Source organism: Erithacus rubecula (assembly GCF_903797595.1).
Source record: "Erithacus rubecula genome assembly, chromosome: 2".
Taxonomy (NCBI): domain Eukaryota; kingdom Metazoa; phylum Chordata; class Aves; order Passeriformes; family Muscicapidae; genus Erithacus; species Erithacus rubecula.
The window spans coordinates 99,282,417-99,296,832 of record NC_136685.1 but is presented as its reverse complement, the minus strand read 5'-3'; the positions used below and the strand labels follow the sequence as shown (position 1 = coordinate 99,296,832).

The window sequence follows — 14,416 nt, the reverse complement described above, 5'->3', positions numbered from 1 at the left end:
TGATTTAAGGCCCCTGTGAGCAGAGGAGTCCCCCAGAAATGTGTTAGTTTATGGCCAATATGCACAAATTCAAAGCCTCCACTGAGGGTTTGCAGCACTCCATGCAGTGTCTGACACACCAAATACATGTGCTAGAAATCCCCAGCCTTTTGTTCTTGCACACAATCTTGGCATAGCTGTCAATGCTGCTGGTATTTGTCTTACACTTTTAGGTCTATAGCGTTGGGAAAAAAGTTACAATTATCATTGAGATAGATATTAAAAGAAGCAAAAATGTCTTGAGTTAGACTCACTCACAAGGGCATATTCCTTTTTGTAGGCTTTTATGATAAGTAAAAATTATAAAGAAAGTTGTTGAAAAACCTGACCTCTAAACACTTACATTACTTTCATGTACCTCTATTGATCTTTCTCCAAGCAGGTTTACTCTGGATTTGGCTTTACTTCTTTCCAGTTCTCAGGTAATAGAGGCCCATCTGATTCAGATTTTAAGGCCTGGAAACCCATTCATAGATAAAAATGCATCTTTATTGACAAGGGACCAACTCCAGCCCTTGTAGTGACTGTTGCTCACTTAACACTGCTGCTTTTGAATCCAAAGCTTTGCCAGCAGCTGGGAGAGCTGTAAACAATCCAGATGTTTTTTCCTTGTGCTAGAACTCTGCCTGCAAAAGGAATCATATACATTGTTCCTAAATCACAAAAGGCAAAGCCAGATGAGTTTGTCAACCAATGGCCAGTTTATTGGGTTAGCAAATGGTAGTTGAAAATCAACCAGACTTCTCAGAAAGGCTCCTAGAGGAACAAATAATAAAGTTTCAATTTACTTTGGCAGCAATAGCTTGTTGTCTTGGTGTTGAGGTTCTGAAGGTACTACTGAAAGTTATAAAGCCCAAACTAGCAGAGCCTGTTGTTCTTGTGCAACAGTTTCTGTGGGGAACCTGGATACAAAGAAGTCTTCTGGTCTGCTAAGGGAAGGACAGAGTTGTTTCTCTTTCATCTTGAGAAATAAGAAATTGAGCCACATAAATGAGAGATGAAAAATTGGGCTTTCAATGAGCTCATTTGCAGAAGTAAGGAGTGTAGATGAGTGCATCTGTTAATAAAAGGACTGGACACCTCTCCATTGAAGACAGGATGAGAGATTTGGGGCTGTTCATTCTGGGAAGAGAAGGCTCTGGGGACCCCTTATTGTGGCCTTTTGATACTTATGAGAGGAGGACTTATGAGAAAGATGGAGACAAACTTCGCAGTAGGACCTGTTATGATAGGAAAAATGGTAATGGTATTAAAGAGGGTAGATTTAGACTACATGTAAGGAAGGAATTTTTTATGATGAGGGTAGTGAAACACTGAAGCAGGTGGTAGATGCCCCAACCCTGGAAACATTCAAACAAGTACCAAAACATTTACAGCAGAGTCAATAGAAATCTGAAAATTTAGGCTCTTTAAAAATCATTGCACTCTAACACACATTTCAGGTCATCTACAAACTGGTCAAATCTGAAAATTCCCCCTGAAGAGTATGAAGAGGAAAGTCTAAGCTCTCAAATCCTGTCGTTACTTGGTACAGGTGGCCATATCACCTGGTGCACTGTGTTTCTGCTGTTCCTGCAGGAAATGCTGCAACTGCCACTTACTGAAGCCAGGGACCAGCTCTACATCTTCTTGACAGGCTGAGTCTGAAGGTTTCTTTCTAGTGGATCTTTCTGGTCTTCCCTCAACCAACACAGCTGACATAAAATGTGCCAGACCTTCAGCACCTCTGACCTTCACTTTTTGCATCCATAAAACCATACCAGAAGATACTTTAGAGCATTGTCCTAAAATTGTTAAATCAGCTAGAGGGAAGTTAATGGTGGGGGTGGAGCCTGGGAATTTCTGTGCAGACAACTTTGTCACTGTTTTTGGATGCAGGTTCACAGAGTATAACCCTACCATAGAGAACCCAAACTCTGGAAACAGTGATAGATCCTCATTCCAGGCATCAGACTCCAGTTCCTTGGAGGAATCAGTCTACCTGTACTGGCTGTAGAAGCTGGCCGGATAACTTTGTTTTCCTGAACGTGAAGCTGATCTTTGCAGAGGCTCCAGCACACTCCCTCCCTCCTCTTTTACTGGAAAGAGTGTAGGTAGATAGACTGCCAGGTAGACAGACTTCAAGTTAAGCAGAGATTTACAGGGCAAAACCAGCTCCATTATTCCTCCCCCTCGTGGAAACCTACTGGCAGTCAGTGCAAATTGTAGGAGAGGAAGAATTTTCTTATGAATTCACACATAGCAATGGCATGTTGCATCCCTCTCCCAATTTCCAAGTGAGTTGAAGTATAGCCTGGGGTTAATGTGTGCTTCATACACATAAAGCAGGCTTATAGTGACAGTGGCAGGAATAAAGGCAGTGAGGCTTCTGGCTGGTGAAACTGCTACCAATTTTCAGCCATACATATCGAGGGAGAAAAGAGATTTCTTCTTTGCAGTCTTGGAATAATGGAGGAGCCATTACAGCCCCAATCTGCAGAGTATGAAGTACAGGATAAATGAAGGTACAGCTCTTGCTGTATTTTCTTAGTTTGTTTTACTTCAGCTAACCATGTGGGCTGTGTGCTGGGACAGTGATTTCTCTTGGATGAAATTCACTTTAATAAGTGGGAGAAAGAATAAGTTTTTTTAAGAAATGAGAGCGAAGGATGAGGAGGAAGGATTAGCTCTCCACACCCAATCAGCCTGAGGGGCTGACCTAGGGCTCAGTCCTAGGGCAGGGATTGTCTGCACAAGTGAAAACACCCATAGAGGGTCAGACCACAGATTTCTGGGAAGATGGTCTTTTCCACTTGATTTCTTACTATACTCTTGCGCTCATGGAGAAACTGAAAATGCTTTCCTGCCCATGAATTTGATCTACAAACTGCATGTCCTTACCAATGCACATCAGATGGGTCAGGTGTCCAAGGCTCACCTATGAACTGAATTCCTTTAGATTTTATCTGTTCTACTTAGGCTAAGAATTAGTGGAAAGATTAAGAACAGTGAAACACAATACTCTTAAATGCACTAGTAACAGATGAAAATAATGTGTGTGTATATAATATTTTTAGAAGGCACAGTGTTGTGGCTATTATCCTTTCCCTTGTTGTATAATGGTGTTTGTGGTTACTTATTCAGCCATTACTGCAGTTTTTGCTTTGGGAATATAATCACCTGCTAATGCAATTTATTGCCTTGTATATTTCTCTGCCAAGAACATTATCCCTTAAATAGAGGCTTTGTAATAATAACCTCTAATTTCCACAATTTCATTGTTAATTTCCACAATTTCTACTTCACAAGTATTAAAACTCCAAGTTCTCCACAAGTCCCTAGATTATTGCAGCTGGTGATTTTAGTCCTTTAAAATGCTAAGTCCTTGTGTCCCTGCTCAGTGCCATTGGAGGTGCACTGCTGGGAGTACTGGAGCCTGCTGTGGAGTCTTGATGATTATACTGCACACATATCAGCACTCTGGGACCAAATCCTTCCCACAATACCCAGTCACTAAGATCTCTGTGAGGTCCTTAAGTGTTTCATCGCAGGGCAGGAGCAAGACACCTCAGCAGGTGTTTATGTAGAGATCAGAGGGCTGAAGCAACTTCAGCAGTGTTGGTCTAGTGGATAATGTCAGACCTCCCATACTACTTGGGTAAATGGACAGAAACAGCTTCCCATTTGCATTCTGACACGGGCAGAAGCTAACTAACAAGTGTTCTTTTTTCTGCTTAATTATATTTTTTATTTTTACAGATGCCATTTGGCAGCCCCATTCTCTCCTGAGCTGGCCTTGTTTCAGTGGGAGGGCTTCTGACCTCTCTGTATGGTGCAGAGCTTTTAAACCATTTAGAGATCCTTTTGTGTGAAAGACATTTTATAATGCAAACCAGGGTTTTCTAAGATTTGGACTTTGTGCAGAGTAGAAGATTGCTGAATTTGTTACTTGCCACCAATGACAGTCATAGTATGCAGCAACCTGTGAAAAGAGCACCCTAAAAAGAACAAAAAATCCCACATCAGAGTTTTGTTGTAAGCCATTGATGTTTTCTTTGGAGTATAGTTTAGGTAAATACTGTAAAAAATGAAAATCACAGTGCAGTACTTTGTTTTTTAGTGCAAGTTTGCTTTAGTGTTTAGATCTCTTCAGGATCTGTGTTCTTTGCAACTGCTGAATAACTTGATCTTGTCCCAGTTTTATACATTGGTTATAACTGTCAAAGTTCTGTCTTTCTTTTAAAGCAGCACAATCTACTTGTTCAGGGCAACTGCCTGGATAGTCATGAGGTTAGTTCAGCTCATTTTTCCCCAGTAAGATTATAATTTGTTTCTCCACGCCATGACTTATTAATCTTTCTAAAAAATATTCCTTCTACTGTTCAAAAGGAAACATGAAATGGAGCCAAAATATGCTAGATCAGAGCAAAATTAATTGGAAATAATTTTCTTTTAAATAAGTTGCATATGTGTTTCCCTGTTTAGTATTCACAATGTACAGCAGAGACGCTTTCAGAAATGAACTAATTTTAAAAAGAGATAGATTTACACACACCACAATGAAAGCAGTCATTGGCAGCATTGTATACCGTATCAAATCAGTGACTGTTGGTACATATTTGAAGTTAATTTGACTCTGAAGTAAACAAATCAAAGTGTGTTTATAGAATAATTAGACCATATTCTCAGTATTGTGGCTACAAAATTTTGTCACTGCTATTGAAGTACTCTGTGGGTTTTTTTGGTTTGTTTACAAAATTCCTTAGCAACACAAAGAAAAGTGTCAGAATTACCTAAGTATAATTGTCATGGTAAAACCTGTCTTTGCATAATAGTCACAAACCAGCTATATGAATCATAACCAGTGGTGTTGCTTGGTTTCATATTTATGATTCTGGAAGCATAAGCAGATCTATTTGTTAGTTAAAAAGACTTTGAAGAAAAACTGAAAATGTTTATTTTATTCAACTGAAAATAATAAAAAAATCCAAAACCAGAAATGAGGTAAAAGTTTTTGCCAATAGTCTATGCATTTTTCTACAACATAGAAACATAGTGCTTTTACATAAATAGCATAATACCACATACATTTTTATCTGGTGTTTTCCAGTCGTATTATTGTGTCCTTTAGGATTGTGTAACTGGAAAGACAATCTAGACTGATAGCAATATAAGGTTTTATTTACATCCAACATTTTCCTGCAAATGTGCATCTAACTGTGCTTGAAGAAATGGTAGAGAGTCTATACTACCCCAAAACTGAGATTACATGTTTTTTTAGGTTTCTAAGTCAGGCAAAGAGACCATCTCTTATTTTCATTCTTCACTTTTATGGTTCATGTTATCATTTGTCACTTTTGCCACATCTCTTGAGTGCAAGGCAGCTGCTATTGGTTAATTTGGGCCTATTCCTGCCAAATATATTGGTTAGTTTGGTTCAGCTTGGCTCTTCTTGGAAACAGTTCTCAGAACTATAACATTACTTCTTCTCATGCATGCCCAATAAAATAACAGTGCGTGTAAATCTGGATCTGAAAGTCAGTGTTGCTTGCTTGTATGGAAGGAGAAGCTGCTGAGAGAAACAGAAGTAACAAAAAAGAGACAGAGAGGTAAAACATTAGAGTTGGTGTCTGATCCTTTTTGAGACTGATGGGAAGTCTGACACTCACTTCATTGGATTCACACTGCTCCACAGAGTTTGCTCTGGGAATAGCTGCCTACCTTTACTGAACCTCTTTGATCAGGGTGTGTTTCTGCCCTTTACTTTCTTTTCACAGTAAATATGTACTGATGAGAATTGCCCTAAAATGACATAATTCTCTGGTAAATTACTTCAGAATCACATTCTTGAGTGCCTCAAGTGGAAAAAATGTACAGATATTGTTTTGTGGGCACAAGCAGGGAAGCTTTATTTGGAACACAAATTTACTACTCCTGAATTTTCCCTCCTTTTGTGACTGCTTTCTGCAGATCTGGGGTCCCTATGTCTTGAGAGTCTATTTTGTACAACACTGGCCTTTCCAGTCTAGAAAATGATGTACCCAGCTGTTTGCTGAGATTGCAGGGCTTCATATGTTGATAGTTCATGGTTCAATCCTGTCACAGTGGGACCAGACTTTCTGCAAGTAGCAAAATCATTCCCATTCCTTCAAATATTATCCTTGGGGCTGAACCCCAGGAAGCATCCCAGAGCACAGCAGTGGATGTAATGCCACTGTTTCTACAATACAGGTCAGATTCTTGTTTACTCCAAAGCTTTTTCCCAGTTGTAGTCAGATGAGGATCCAGGTATCCAGGTGGCTGGTTTTGTGTTAGAGTTTCTCCCATCTGGATTCCTAGTAATGTAGCATCTGGAGCATAGCTTTTCTTGACTTCCTCTGCTAGCAGTTTTGGAAAGCACACACCAGGCTGTCTTCCTCTAGAGATCTGGGGTTACAGAGTGATAGATAAAGACAGTAATTAACAAATGACTTCAGTGTATTCTAACCCTTCCTCTTTTTGGAGAAGACACGCTATTAAACCAGAACTGGAATCTCCTGTGTTGTTTACTTTGTTTATCAAGATTATATTAAAAAATCAATATCTAATTTTTCTATTATACTTTAGTACTGCATCTTCCTAGCCCTTCAGAATCATATCCTATTGATTCTACCTTTAATGACTTTGAAATTTTCAGTGATTTGTTTGTGGAGAATACTGTGCTTGATATAGATTTCCCCATGTTAGTTTAAACGCTGGTAGTATACTTGGTGAATTAATGAAATAAAAATAGCTTTGTCAATAAGCAAAAGTGAAGCCACTTCCAACGTTTGTTGTGTAACCATTGCTTTCTGCAACTGCTGCCTGCACAAAATTAGTTGGTGGGATTAAAGAATATATTCCTCTTTTATCCCATGTTTGAGTACTTGATCACAGAGGCATAGTTTAATCCAAACATCAATAGCATCTCATCAATTCAGTCAGATGCAGCTGTCAAAGTGGACTTTTGGTTTGTTTAGAGCTTTGAGATTTATCCTTTTTTAAGGTCATAGAATATTTTCTTTGATTTTTGATGCTGAAATCTTTCTTAATCTTCTAAACTTGAGAAACATCTGTTAAGATTTAATGGGGTGACTTTTGTCTTAAAATTGGAGTTTGTGTTGCAAATCTTTGGTTTTTAAAAACAGGAGAAAACTACAAGCATATATTCCTTAGCAGTTATAAGCCCTGCTTGGTCAGCAAGCGATTAAACTAGTTAAAATGGAGCAGCAGGCAGTGCAGTTACATTTAAGCAGTTTTTCATTGGAATGTGATTTAAAATTTGTTTTGTTTCACATTGGCATTAGTCATTTCCCTTGACCATGGCACTTAGTTGAGGATCTGAGTGGCAGATTTGTGAGAGCATTTAAATAATGAGACAGTGATGTAATCAAGTGATAAAGAAGCAGAAAGGAATTTAACCTGCATTCTTAAGCTTTGGAGATTTGGAGCACTTGGGAAGAATGTAGTAGTTAATATGTTTGGAGATAAACGGCATCTAAAAATACATGCCCCTAAAAACATACAGACAGCTGTCACATCTAGTGCCTGAATATATTAGTCATTATCCTCATTAACAGATGTAAAATCATCCGTGTTTTCATAATGCAAGCATTTCATATCAGGTAATTTGTAGTAATTTTTTATGGGGCTGAATTCTTCAGCTCCCATGTGAGTTGGTATTTTGAAGCAAGATTCAACTGAGAATTGGAAGATTAGGTCCAGACATCTTTCCTGTGCGTTTTTGCACTTTCTTACCTACTCCATAACAAGATCATCTTTGCCAGGAATGTAGCACATGCATTTTTTTTATTAAAAGCATAATATTGCTTCATCAGCTTTTTCTGTAGCTGGTAGCCAAGCATGTTTAATAAGTTTGATGTGAAGTCTTGTCTGCTGTCTTCTTCAATTCCATTTCAACAGCAGTATGACCTGGATGAAAAACACAGGATGTGGCTTTTTGAATATAAATGCTCTTTTCTCTTTTTCAGCTCATAGAGAGGAACGTGTTGTTCTTTAATTGCAGAGACAACACTGGCACAACTTGTAAACCTCTGCAAAGTACTGCAGAGATGCCATTCATAAGTACCAAGAGCTAAGTACAGCATGAAAAGCAAGAGAGCCTGCCAAGTTTCTTGCAACTTCCTCCTACTTCTGACAAGGTTTTCAATTAGCATCTTGTAGGGGCCCAGCCTGTGGTCCTATTTTCATGCAGTATGCATAACTGAATTCCCCAGAAGAGGCCGGAACTGCAGAGGAAAGGAAGATACACATAGATTTGTAATGTTATATATTGGAAGAAAACCGTTTACCAACAGTGTGATTCTGGAAGAGGAAAGAAAGAGGGGCGCTGGGAAAAAAAAGAAATTACTACAGTGGGTCTTGAAAGCGATGAAATATTTCTCAATCTATTTTGTTAAAAAGCATTGGAGCCCAACACATTGCCTCCCTGCAGCCCTTGTTTAGCCCTCATGAAAGGTTAACCTGAATCAGCAGCATGTTGAAGAGGATAGTTGCCCATTCCAAATGAAGCTCTGTGTCTGCCCAGAGAAGTTATGTTACATTAACACTGCTTTGTTACATTTGGCAATGTTTCTGAGTGCCCCCATTTAATGCCATCACTGCAAATGGAGGAATTCTCACCTATTGGGCCAAATAATGAATTGGTGTGAGCTTTGTACAGTCCTGTCTCCAGGTAGTAACCTGGTCTCATAACAGGGGAGGTCAGTTGAAAGCAATTATGTGAGTACAAATACACTCCTTGAAATTTGGTGCAAAAAGGTGGGCCTGCTGCACTCTGTTTGGGTCCCTTCCAACTCAGCTTATTCTGTGATTCAGTGATACAGATTTTGCTTTTAGCAATCCATGATGTGTCTGTGCATGGAGTGCACTGTAGCAAAACACCAGCAACCTGGTGAAAGCACAGGTAATGTTAGGGAGGACCCCTAAGGACGGCAGATATCCTATGGCCAGGCAGGGAGGAAAAATGCTCCCGAGACCCTGTGGTCACAAGAATGTCTTAAAACAGATTTCCATCTGTGACCTCTCATAAAAACAGAATGAGGGGTGCAGCCATGGAAGGCTGTCCTTTGGGAGCTGCTACTCAGCATGACTAGAGTGGATTGTTTCTTCAAAGCCCAGAGTGGAACCACAAATGGTTTCTTCTGTGTTACACCATGATGATCCTGGTCCTTTAATTACCAGTGTACATAGAAATACAAAGGCTTATGGAAGACACATTTACCTTTCCCTTCTTGTCTCTTTCCCTCTGCTAAGAGCTTCAATGGGAACAGATAAGCTGATTTATGGCAAGTGTATACACAGCTGCAGTGGAAGCCTTGAAGCAAAACTGGAATAACACAGCTACAGTGCTGAAAGTGCCAAGAAAGATATGAATTGTGTGGACAAGAAACTTATATCTGTGACATGTGGGTGTGGCTGCTGTTGTGAAAATTGGCTTAATCCTCAGTGCTGCTGCAACCATAGCTAAGCCTTCACCCATTGCACTGGCATGAGACCCACTAGACAACTTAATTTGAGCTGAAACATCTGCAACCTGGTTCAGTGAAAGATGGCAGTGAGTTGGGACTAGGTGACCTCTAAAGTTCCCCTCCAGCTCAAGACATTCTATTCTGTATATTCAATGAGAAAAATAAAATTTAAAAAATCTGCCCTGAAGGCTATGAGTAGGATCCCTATTTACTGATTTTAAAAGGAGCCAACCATATCTGTTTTCCATGTATCCTGTATAAAGGAAGGAGAGAATGGATCCTCCACAGGGCAATTCAGAGCATCTCTCATTGTCTCCTGTCTGGAGTTGGGTTCTGGAAAAGAATGTTTCACACAAATAGCTCAGTGAGGTGCTCAGCAGTTGTGCTTGGTTATGGAAATAGGGCTTGGAGCTGGGATCTCTGTGCCCCAGGGACACAAGGCCACCCTGCTTACAGAGGGCAAGTTTTGGAGAGGTGCTGCTACGGGGAACTTGGCAATGAGTTTGTGAGTGCTTTCCCTGTAATCCTCCAGTAAAAGGAAGAGATGTGAATTTCATACATAAAAGGAAAAGTATCACATTTTCCCCAAATTCTTCAGGAAATTAGTCTCATATACAACCCCAGAATTTGGCTGCCTTACAGAGACAGAGTGTCATTTGCATGCCATTACCAGGCTCTAACAGTCTCATGGTGACTGCCTACTATACATTTGCAATCTTTAGGGATCCTATGAAGGTCACCCCTGAGGTCAGGTTTGTTTAGTCTGTTCCATAATGGTGTAAAGTGGACTTGAATGTGTACTCTGCTCAAATAATACACAATCTGATTGATACTTAAACATCAGTAAGTGTTGTATATATGTTGCAGTTTCTAATGTTCCAGGCAGAGGCAAACCATGTATTTGCTAACAAATTGTTTCTACAAACAACCTGATGTGGCTTTGAAAAGTGAGTCAAAATAGGGAATGAAATGTACCCTCAAAATTAGAATAATAAAATCTTAATTTTTTTTCTCTCTTTGAGAAAAGTTGTGGGTTTTTATTTTAAAACTTCTCCAAACCTCTCCTGTACTAGGAATTCTTCCTCCTGTTTACTTTTAATTCACTCGCTACCCATTCACTGATTGCCTTGCATTTCAAAAGCCAGGTTCTTTATGTTGCATTGTTCAAAGATGGCTTAATTAAAAATAGATCACGTCTTCTCTTTTGTGCTAATAAGCATTGTGCTGATTGGCTTCATAGAAGCCTGGATGATATTTCAGCCCTTTACATATATTTCAAAAGGAATAATGAAAAGAAAGGGAGGGGAGAAAACCAATGTGAAATTTTTTTCATCCTTAATATGTCATGATTTAGTAGACAAGAATTATTACTCAATGTAGGCATAAAAGAATAAAGAAGGAGTAGAGAAAAACTGATATATGAGTGACTTTGCTCTATCTCCTAATTTTCAAAATACTGTAAATGTATTATCTGTTGTGAAGACTAGGCTCACCCAATTTTTCTAGTGCTTTTCTTTCAATAAGACTTTCATGATGAAAATATAAATAAAAAATGACATAAAATTATACAGCTCAGCACAGGTCTGGTTGAGGCAAAATGTTCTTATTGCCATTTTCATGGCTATACCATAAAATTAGAACCAATTGGTTATTAAGTTTTCCCTGTTTTAAATCCTTTGGCATGCATAGGGGCTCAGAGAGGTATTCCCTCTCATACTTCATTATTTTATGGCACAATAATATGTCTGTGATGCTATATTTTATTTGTTTATACTTTCTTGCATTAAGAAGTTTAGTTTTTGTGCTCTATTTAGTGAAGAAGTTGTAATAAAGAACAAATACAAAAGCATGACCCTTCACAACTAAGTTGTAGTTCTGGGTTAAACCTAGTCAACACCCACCAACACTTCTGGCATTTGTCTTTTTTTAAGCAGCAGTAATATAAAATTATCTGTGCTGTAGTCCATCAAAGCTGCCTGCTGTGCTTTTGAAAGCTCTGTTTGCAGGTGTACCAAAGGTGAGTTTCCTGTGCTGTGAGCAGGATGCCCAGCCTGAGCCATGGGAGCCAGCTGAGGATCTTCCTTCTCAGCAAATAGGAGTCCAATGCTTTGCTCTTCCTTGGCTGCACCTGGCCAGTCCCAGCTGGCCAGAGTCACCCTGCAGGGCATAACAGCCCTCAGGAGGAGTAGCCTTATTTCTGGAAGAAGGTTTCAGGTCCTGCCCTTGTTGGGGAGGTTTGTGCCTCTGACCCAGGCTCACTGTGGTGCTGATGGGCTGGGTGAGCCTTTCCTGGGATTGCTGCACTATTGTGGGACTGTACTCAGCAATGCAGCTGCTTTCTATAGAGGCAGCTCAGCTGCCTTTGAGCTCTGGGTTGTCTTGCAGTGCAGGCACATTCCCTGGGAGAGGCTCTAACGGATCAGAAGGTGAGCAGAATTATGGTCAATGGTCTACTCTGAGACAATCTAAGATAACGTGGCAATTTTGTCCTCTTGCATCCCCTTGTTGATCTCTTCAGCACATGAAAACTTTGTTATCTGAGGAGGCAGATCCCCTTTTCACCAGCCCTAGCTAGATTTAGCTCTGGTTAGCTCCACCTCTGATTTTTGCCTTTCTGTCTCTTTCTGGACACAAACCTTTGTAGCCTTTATTCTTCTTAGGATCTGGTTCAGCAGGAGAGGGTTTGATTTGACTCTGAGCTGGCAAATTCTGACTTTTCAGTAACTTTCAAAGCATTCCTGCAGAGAGTGATGACATGGGGAGTTCCCTTGCCAAAATGTAATCATGCAGAAAATGCAAAATTGAGATCACCATATAGATTATTTTATAATGTGGTCACATGAGAGCACATGGTATAGAAGCCAGAAACTGAACTGTCAGAGCAACAAACTCTAGATTGTTGTAATTTGATTCACGTAAGGGAATTGTGTTAGCTTTTTGGCTGTGGTCTTCATGTTTTGTTTGGAAATGTATGATGTCATTGTACCAAGCAAATCACAGCAAAAGGCTGCTTGTATTTATGTTGGCTGAAGGTTTAACCAAGTGTACATGGTGAGCTTAATTTATTGCTACTTTAACTTTGTTTAGTCACTGAAGGGCTTTATTTATGCTGGTAAATCCAAATAGTGGCTAACAGTGACCACACAGCTGAAGAAATGGCAAGAGTCATTATCACTAAATCACTTTGTTGCTGAGTTCCCTTAATTAGGCAGTGGGGAAAAAAATTTGAATCCCTGGATATTCAATAGTGAATATGGTGGTAAAAGAGAGTGATTAATTGAGATATCAGTTGCTTTCCTTAGGAAACTAAATTTCTGTAACCTACTATGGCAAAGCAAGAATGAAAATAAAACTCAAGCATCATCTAAACTGCTGAATCAATTGAAGGCATATTAAAAAGTTTTATAGGTTCTCTGTAAAGTAAAATAAATAGCAAGAAAGCTAAATTCTTTATGCAAACATTTTTCATTACAGTACGTGTCGGTCCCTTGGTGAGAGCTCATTAACTTTTTAAAAATTACCTTTAATGGGCTACTCATTATCATCACCATCAAACGCTTCACTTGTCCGACATTCTAGCGTTTAGAGCAGATTAAAGCCAAAATTACCTTCTAGATACAGGGCATATTCAACTACACAGGAAAAAAAATAAAATCATTCTGTAAAGTCATGGCTTATAAGTAGTGAAAATTAGGAATGTTGAAAGCAGCCTTTTTTTAAAGCTCAGAAATGTGTCTCAGTGTGGTAGCTGTGGTTTTCAGCAATATAAAAAAATGAAAAGGTTCCTCATTTTCAAGTCCCTCATTGAAAAGCTATTTGGTTAAACATAATTGTGAAACAGGGACCTAGAAGCCTGGTCTCCAGGGCTTGGGCATATCCTTGTGTAGCTGTTGTTTTGCTAAGAGACTTGAACAAGCCACATCTTCCTTTTCCTGAATTAAAACCTATGGGCATTGAGATCTCCTTTGCCAAGGACTGCAAACCCATGCATGAAAGCTGCTTTAGGAGATCACTGCTTCATTGTTACTCATCCTGCAAGAACTCTGCTTGATCTCAAAACCACTCTAGGCAGGAGCACAAACAGCACAAGATCTGAATTTTTAACTTGTTTAAATTGGCTCAAGCTTCTCAATTTCAGTGGAAATTCACTCATTTGCACCACTAGGGAAATTGGCGTCCACTCTGTTTTTTTTCCAAGGGTGTTTGAGGAGAGTGTAAATTCAAGAGTGCTGATTAGGAATTTCAGACATCCTGGCATGTTTTGATTTATTGGGGACTGCAGCACTCAAATGCTCATGTTGTGATGAATAGCAAGGTTCATCAAGGTTGCCTTAGCAAGGCAACTTGGAGAGCATTTTTGTGATGGCAGCTTCACTTACTCCTCTGAAGAGGAAAACAATATGTGAACAGTCTTAAGATGTATGAACTCTTCTAGCTCTGAGGGAGCTGAGTGGTTCATGTCAGCCATAGGTTTGGACCTCCCTTTGCCTTGCCTTTCCCTGGGTTATCTGAACATGGCAGCAACTCACCTGAGTCACTGATATCCAGAGGTGCTCTTGGGCTGTGGTACAAGCAGACTGAGGAAATGGCACCACCCTTATGCAGATGAGGTGAGGTTCTTTGGCTGAAGCATGCTGTGGTGCCTTGCTGTAGTCTTCCTGGTTTTGGGGAGATGTCCCAATCATTCTTCCTCTGTCAGTAAAAAGATCATGTTACTGTTAAAATCATCCACTGCTGCAACTTTTCATCTATTTCCTCCAAGAATCTTAGTTTATTTTTCAAAGCTATTGAACTGCAAATTATGCTGCTGTAACATACAGCCAGGCTTTTTAGTTTAACTTTCTTCCTCGATTGGATTCTGGTTAGAGTCCTGTATCAACAGTCCTTTG

The 14,416-nt window shown here is 39.6% G+C and overlaps 1 long non-coding RNA gene across 1 annotated transcript in view; it reads left to right on the top strand.

Moving 5' to 3' along the window:
- Nucleotides 1-381: 381 nt before the first annotated feature.
- LOC306798188 overlaps nucleotides 382-14,416 on the top strand; it is a 44,922-nt gene continuing 30,887 nt past the window's right edge. Inside the window, exon 1 of the long non-coding RNA XR_013773294.1 lies at nucleotides 382-461. This is a non-coding gene — a long non-coding RNA (uncharacterized lncRNA). The remainder of the gene's footprint in view (nucleotides 462-14,416) is intronic.